The sequence below is a fragment of the Tamandua tetradactyla genome, chromosome 13 (genome assembly GCF_023851605.1).
Source record: "Tamandua tetradactyla isolate mTamTet1 chromosome 13, mTamTet1.pri, whole genome shotgun sequence".
NCBI lineage: Eukaryota > Metazoa > Chordata > Mammalia > Pilosa > Myrmecophagidae > Tamandua > Tamandua tetradactyla.
The window spans coordinates 79,862,168-79,870,001 of record NC_135339.1 but is presented as its reverse complement, the minus strand read 5'-3'; the positions used below and the strand labels follow the sequence as shown (position 1 = coordinate 79,870,001).

Sequence of the window (7,834 nt, the reverse complement as noted above, 5' to 3'; positions counted from 1 at the left end):
GCGCCCGCTGCGGCTTCTCCTCCTCCTCTTTCACCTCCTCCACTTCCTCCGGCTTCTCCTCCTCCTCCTCCTCTTCCTTCTTCTTCTCCTCCTCCTTTCTTCCTCCTCCTCTTTCCCCACCTCCTCTCCCTCAGCCACCGCCTCCTCCTCCTCCACCACCACTCCCTCCGGGGCACCCGGGTCCCTGCAGAGTCCCCGGCCGCCGCCGCCTTCGCTGCAGCCCCCTGGATCCCGAGCCTGCTGCGCCCGGCCTGGTAGGACAAACAGACAGACACGCAGATTCCTCGCGCCTAGCGCTCCGCCGCCGCTGCCGCCCGCAGCCCAGCGCCTGCGGAGCTAGGATGGCCTTAGGAGCTCTGCGAGGGTAAGCGGGTGGGGGCTGGCTGGGGTAAGGTCTAAAGAAGCCGTTCTCTTACACCAGTCCCCACCCCCAGCAAAACTCCTCGCGGTTTCCTGGGCGAGGAGGGAGCCGAGGGGTGGGGGGGTTCCCCTCCCACTCCTCCAACCACGCGTAGCCTCGAGTTCAGGGTCCACGCGTTCGCGATCCTTGACCCTGCTCATTCGTTTGCAAGTTGAGACTCCGTGGCCGTGGGCTCCCAACTCGTACCCATTCTCGCTTTTCCTCTCTGGGGGAGGGCTCACATCCTCTCCCAAACAGTTCCTTCTGGAATATCTGGGACTGAGGGTCCAAGGTCAGAGGACACGCTGATATGGTGCTGCCGTTACTGTTCTGCCGTCGTTATTTTTGTTGGTGGTGATTGTCACTGTTACTATTATTGCTGCGGCAGTTATTACTATTATTTCTATTATTATCTGCCATCTGTCGTCCCAGGAGCTGGTTGCTGTGCAAACCTAAGGTTCGCAACTAGGGACTGCGGATCGCATCTCCGGTCCCAATCGGTGTCCGCATTTTCGAGCTCGCCTTCGGTTTGGGGATGATTTTAGGGCCGAGTTCCCTCGTCCCCATTGGCTCGCGCGGCGGCATAATTATGATCACATCCCCCAGGCTGCTGGCGCTGCTCTCTGTTTATTGGTGGTTAAGGATCTATTATCTATTCATCAACCTCCTCTTTTTTCTTTTTTTTTTTTCCTTTTTGCCAATTACATTCTTCTAAAGTGAAGTACCAGCAGGTATTTTGCACGTTTACAATTAATGATTTTAGAAAAATCTGGCGTCTTTTAAGTCTATTACTCTGAGACCCATGTCATTTCTCTTAAGGACTCAGAAATGCCTGTGTTTGGTGACTAGGTTGCCGTGAGACCCGGGAGAAGTCCAACGGGAGGGGGGAGAAGAGCGAAGTCGCCAAGGGGAAGCTGCAACGCCACAAGATATATCAGCTGGAGGTCCTGTGTCTTAAGATGCGCTCCTGCGCCTCTCCAGCTACCTCCGCAGCCTGAGTCCCTCCTTCTCCTCTCCTGATTTCAGCTGCTATGTATTTACATTTGTGTCGATGTCTCGCCATCTTTATTCTGGGTATAATGTTGTATTTGGGGGGTGGGAGGTGGGGTGCAGTCCAATAACCCCTTTAAGAAAATCCTCCAGGCAAGAGAGGAGTTGAGAGCGGTATTTTCTGAGGCATCCGCCGGCAGGGACAGACTAGTGGAGGCTATCTGGAAGCATCGTGCTGCACCCCACTGCCCACCCTTCCCGGGGTGTGTGTGTGAGAGAGAAAGAGAGAGAGCGCACACACACGCACAAGACAGGTGTGGGCCTCAGCCTTGCTCTCGCTCCCCTGACTCAGGCTGCCGCGATGCGAGATCCAGGCAGGGGTCGTGGCCATGTTTTCACCTTTTGCCCCTCTCCTCTCTCGGCCCCCCAACCCCCGCGGCCTTGCTCTGCCCGCTGCCTTTTCCCTAGGCCCGAGCACTGTGGGCGTTGGATCCAGCCCCGTGGGGTAAAGGGTGTGCATTCAAAGGCTCACCTTTCTCCGGTGGGAACATCGACCCCAATTTTTGTCACCAGCGCAGAAATCCCTTCCTGAATTAGGCTCTGAGGGCAAAGGCCCCGCCATGCGCAGGCCACTGGGGGAGCGTGAGGCCACCGCGAGGTGGACATCTTTTGACTGCCCGCAGCCAGCGAACCCCTGGTGGAACTGGGAGTCAGACCTCCGGTTTCCGAAGCTAGAGAGAAACACGGAACGTAGGCGGGCTGTGGATCCCGGATCCTGGGACGAGAGGGAGAGGGCTCCAAGAGGCCAAACCCGACCTGAGCCTCCGGGGGCCAAAGTGCGGGCGCTAAAAGCCGGCTGACAGGCGGGCGGCGAAGAGCAGTTTATTGACCGATTAGCATTAGTGATCTCGGCTGGGGGTACGAGCCGACGACCCTGGGGGGTGGGGGGATAGATCCAGTCTGTGTCTGGGAGAAGGGGTTAGGCCCCGGATGGTGGGTGAGATGTCAGGGACGTTTCCAGTCTTTTAAACTTTTAGCCTGGAGCTCTAAGTGCTGGTCGGTAACCCTTTAACCCTTTCCCTATTTAAAGTAAGATCTGCGTCCGAGCCCAGAGACTGTTCCAAGGGCGGGAGCTATAAGCTAGAGCCTGGACCCCACAGCCTCCTGCTCAAGGAGGAGAATATCGCCAGGTGTGAGTGCCCAGACCGCTCCTAGACCCATTTCCATTAGTGCTGCATCCTCTGCAGGCCACCCGCCTCTTGCAAACCGCTCTGAGCGGCTCTGGTTTGCCCCAGGAGCTCCGGCTGGCTGGCGGATGGGCAAGGGTGAGGAAGCAAGGCCGTCCGGTGCCGGCCCTCTCGGCGCGAGCTGGACGCGCTGGTTCCTCTGCCCCACGCGCCACCGGCCCCAAGCGGCGCTCGGGCACCCACGAGGTTCCGAGAAGCGGGTTTCCGGTGAGCTCCAGGCCTCGCCGTAGCCCTGGGAGCCGGGTAATCTATGCTAATTCATGCTTCGGGACCTGAGGAGCGCTGGAAGGTTCGCGCCGCCGGGCCCCGACGTGCGGGGTAATTAACTAAGCGAGTGAGTCATTAACCAGACGAGCGGGTGGAGGCGCGCTAGGGTATCGGGCGGTCGCGTCCGACTCAGTACCCTGAACTGCCTGTAGCCCCCGCTCTCCTTAGACGTCGCGGCTACCGCTTACTTTATTTGTCGCTTAGCCCACCAATCCTGCAGGATCTCGACACCACCACCACTCCCGGCCCCCTTTGTTCCTTAGCCGTCGTCGCCCCTAGAGGGGGTGGGTGTTTGGGTGAGCGCTGGCGCGTGCAGTGAGTTGGGGGGGTTTCTGTGGCTCCAGCTCTGAGCAAGAGGATCCTCTTCCATCGCACCCCCTTCCAAGTGCGCCCCAAGCCACTGCAGGTTGGGCTCTGTAGACTCAAGAATCTGCATTCAGTGGGTCATGGACCTGCAGACACCTGATCTCTGATCTGCCACTTGCCGGCTGAGTGACCATGTGTAACACCGGCAAAGACCCCCCCGACACACACACACACACACACCTCCATTTGTAAAAAATCCGTCCCAATGCTGCCTGGGAGGCGATAAAAGGTAGAAGTTAGGCCTGATTGGGAGGGTGGGAGGGAGGAAACCAGTCTTCCTCCTGACTGTGTTGCTATTTACACAACCGTAAGCATTTGTCAAAACTGTTAGAATTGTACACGACAGAGAATGAGTTTATTGCATAGACGTGAAACCTTCATAAACCTGCCTTCCCCTATCCATCCCCCATCTCCTCCCCGCCCCCGCCCCCCCCCCCCGCAAAATAAAAAAAAGTCAGACCTGCCTTCACAGCTCAACTGTGTGACCTTGGGCAAATTACCTAACCTCTCTGTGCCTCCTCTCTTGTGGGGTGTGCGTAAATAATAGTACCTGGCCCTCGGGGTGGTCATGAGGATCCAATAAGATAAGCCAAATGTTTAGACAATGCCTGACACATCATGTGTTGCAATAAAACTGAACTCCTGTTCTCGGTCTGTGTTATTATTACCTACTCCCCGGGAGGGCTTATTTCTGGACTTCAGAAACCGTGAACAGTAAAGTTGTACAAACATGAGTCGTCGCACCCTCCTCCCTTCCATCTCCAGTTCACAAATTCCTGCGGCAAAGGAAGCCAGGCTCTTCCGTGCTTCCCTAAAGGCCGCGGACTTCCTAGGAAGAGTTGGGGAAAGGAAGGCCTGGATTCCCGACGCGTGGGAGACCATCAAAGGGCGAGGACTTCTCGGGATCCGGGATAACGCATCCACTCAGCCCTCTGCGCTTCCTGAGCCGCCCGCGGCGCTTCTGAGAGCAATCGCGGGGCCTCTCCCTCGCCTGCCTGGGTGCTAGGCCTGGGTGGCGTCCCGGGTGCGGGCGCCGCCTCACGCAACCCGGGAGAGCTGCGCGGATGCTGCCTCGGGTCGCTGCCTCCCTGACCTTCCCCTTCCTGAGCCTCAATTTGCTCGTCTATGAAAAGGAGGTATCAGTAGAACCTATCTCAAGCGTTGTTGCGAGGAGGAAGTGAGCTAGTGTTTGGCACACTGTGAGCATTCAATAAATATTAGTAATTATCACACCAGGCCCTCGAGCTGCCCAGCCCACCAGGCGCACCCGCCCAAACGGGGAGATTGGGACTCTCCCAGTGAGAGGGCACCGGGAGCCCCACGGGGGCGGGCGGCGCGGCACCGAAAGCGCGGCTGGCAGGGAAGGGCGAACCCTTTCGCCACCGAAGGCAGGGAGGGGAAAGGTGTGCGGGACCGAGAGGCCTCGGCCACGTGTTAAGAACTCCTCCAACCCACTGTGATTCCCAGCTCCTCGGCTCCTCCGAACGCGTAAGGCGACAGTGAGAAAAACGAAAAAATAGAATAAATATCTGAAAACGATGTTTTTAAATTATTAAGGGCAAATCCCTTTCTGGCGTCTTCCCCGGAGGCGCTAACCCGGCTGGCGCGGCGGCCCGGGCGCGGATCAGCGTGCGCGCAGCGGCGCCTAGTGGCGAGGGCCGGGTGCCCGCAGCCTGGCCGCCGAGCCGCGCAGCCCCGCGCAGGGCCTGGGGCTGCCCCCACCGCCGCGACCCTCGTCCCGGCCTGGGGAGGAAGTCTAAGGATGCTCACTGGCCACAGAGAAGAGAGGAAGACTTGGAAACGAATCCCTTCTCCCTCCACCCCTCCAGCTCTCAGCTTGAGATGAAATGTCCACGCCAGGGCTCCAGCTCCACTAGGAGTCAGGCTTCCTTCCGAAGGGGGCGGGGAGAGGGGGAATTCTCCGCTAAAGAAGGACCAAGTGGCCGCGATCCTTTCTGCCAGGGCCAGGGCCACCGACAGCGCAAATGCCTCCACAATCCTAGGCCTGAAGTCTCAGATACCCTGGCCCGACCACGGAGGCTCAGAGAGAATGGGCCGTTACCGCCTGAGTGGGCCCTGCCTGGGGTGATCGCTAAAGAGAGGGGGTCGCCGAGTGTCACCGTCTCGGCTTCGCGCCCCCTCGCGGCCGATCGAGGACGCCCGGTGACAGGGGGTCCAGGTGGTTTTGGCGGAGGCGGCAACTGCTCACCCGCGCGGCGCGTTGGAGCGCAATGAGGGCGGCCGCCGCGAGGCTGGGATGGTCGACGCCTTCCACCGAGAGCCGGCGGATGCCCTCTGTCTTGGGCCGCTCGGCTTCTCCCGCGAAGTGAGGCCGTGGGATCCGTGCAAGGTTCTCTGCAAACCCGCATTTCGTGGACGCGGCCCGGAAGCGGCGCGACAGGTTTCCATTCTGGTGGCACCCTCCGCTGCCCCGGGTGGCCGCGGGAGACAGACGCTGCCCTTCTCCAGACGTCGGCGGGAGCCAGGAACTCCGCACCCTGCGGTGGAGCGACCCGTGGAGCACAGGAGCAGGACCCGACTGTCGCGTCTTACCTCCTTCACGTCGAAATTCGTCAATACCTCGACGCAATTACGCGCTGTCCCGACTCACTGCTGAAAGCAAGGAAACAACCGAAGCGGGCGGCTGGTGCCTTTCTTCCTCAGCTGTCTGAGAAAGTCTAAGATCAAGCAAGGACAGGCGAAGGACAGACAGACGCATAGATAAGAGACACCGGAACTAGGAAACCCGCAAGTTCTTGCTCAGGTCGCTGCCTGGGGCAAAGGTAGAGGCAGTTCTATCTCTAATGCGTGCTCCCCGGCCGGCATGAGGATTGGGGTGTCGGAGCAAAACCCAACCTCCCTGAAAGCTGTGGCTCTATCGGGCCACGACAGCACGGACCGCCCCCGGGGCTCACCTTCTGACCCCTCTGATGCCTTCTCCCGCATCTTTTTGTTTGACACTCTGCTCTCCGCCGCCACCTGTGGCCTTGTATTGTTCCTTGCATGGGAATGTAAGGGCCTTGGGGCCATCAGAGAGGAAGCCACCTATGAACAATACAAATACGAATCCACGTGTCTCCCGGAAACGCTGCCACCCCACGAACCGCTCTCAAATCGTATCTTTCAACAGTACCTTCCTATTTTCTGGACTCCAGGGGCTGGGGCTTAGAAAGGGGATGGGGGATATTTGAGGAAAGAAGGAAACTGAAGACTTCTGGACGCTACAGAAACCTGGGGAGGATGAGGGGACAATTATGAAAAATGTTTACAGTTCCCCTCACCTGCACCGAGTTAGCGTTTAAAAGCATGTTTTCTCACACTTACATTCTCAGTGAACCTGAAATTTGTTGTTATAAACAGGCAAGGAGTCACGATACCCATTTTCCAGATTAGAAAAACTGAGGTTCAGAGAAGTTACCCAAGCTACCCAAAGAAAAACAGCGTACTCCCACCTCCCGGCCGTGGGTGCAGAGGTCATTTCCCGAGGAGCTCCGGGATGGCCCCGTTTCTCCTCCCCACCCGGCGGGGCCGTATGCCTGCTCTTAAGTCAACCAGGAAGGGCAGCGAAGAGCCGCCGCAACTGGCGGGGTCACCCAGGCCGCCCCAGGTAGCGCAACCCGGATGCTTTTCTCCTGCCCACTAGCCCACCTTTGTCCTCCTGGCATTTTTTCAGGCCTCAGGCTGCGACCTGCCCCTCCTTCTTCTGGGGTATCCTAAAGCCTCCTGTGAACTCAAGCCCTTGATTCTGGACTAAGGAGCTGTCGGTGGCTTTGCTACGGCCACTGAGCCGGCAGGGCGAGCGCAGCGAGGCCACGGTGCTGCGCGGCCGCTACTGGGTCTCCGTGACCCCCGCACCCGGGAGTCACTCCAATGGGTGTCTCAAAACGACCCTGAAACCTCCCTTTAGGCGGGAGGGAAAACCGGGGCGCCGCAGGAGCTCCGGACTCAGCCAACGAGATGGCCCGAGGGCCCCTCACCCAGCACCTCCGCCTACATACTTGCTGCCCGGCCTGCGACGAGCCAGCCGAGGAGCAGAGGCGGACAGCGGGTGTTGGCTTCCGAGGCGGCCCACCGACAGAGACTCTGGCCTCCCGCGGGGTCCTGGGCCAGCCACCCTCCGACCGCGGCCCTGGAGGTCTTTGACTACGGGCGGTCGCGGTGGTGGCCCGGCTGCCTCTCACTAGCACCCGCCCCACCCCCAGGGCGAGGGGTAAAGAGCCTTTAAAGTTCCGGGCCGCGCTCCCGCCACCCCCTCCCCACTCAAATTCTGGGGTCCCTCGCGCCAAAGGTTGGACAACCAGGCCTAGTTTCCCTACACGTGTCCCCTCCGCATCTGGGGGCTCCAACTTGCCCCCTAACTCCTCCGCGGCCCCGCGATGCCCTAGGCTTCACGGCCGGCCCGGCGCGGCTGGAGGGGAGGCGGCAAGCGGGGTTCGAGGAGACCCTCCGGGGACCTGCAGGCGGCCGCAGCCCTCTTGAACTTCCGACGCCTTCGCCTGGGGGGCGGCGTCCCCCTCCCGCCCGCAGGGAGGACCTGGAGAGGCCCGACCGCGGCCAACCTCCG

At 59.8% G+C, this 7,834-nt stretch overlaps 1 long non-coding RNA gene across 1 annotated transcript; it reads right to left on the bottom strand.

Moving 5' to 3' along the window:
• Positions 1 to 5,579: 5,579 nt before the first annotated feature.
• Positions 5,580 to 7,499, bottom strand: LOC143653251 (uncharacterized). Its single transcript, XR_013161195.1, has 3 exons — positions 6,919 to 7,499; positions 6,186 to 6,315; positions 5,580 to 5,948 (listed from the first exon to the last, which is right to left on the bottom strand). It is a non-coding gene; the product is annotated as an uncharacterized LOC143653251 (long non-coding RNA).
• Between the last annotated feature and the right edge of the window lie 335 nt (positions 7,500 to 7,834).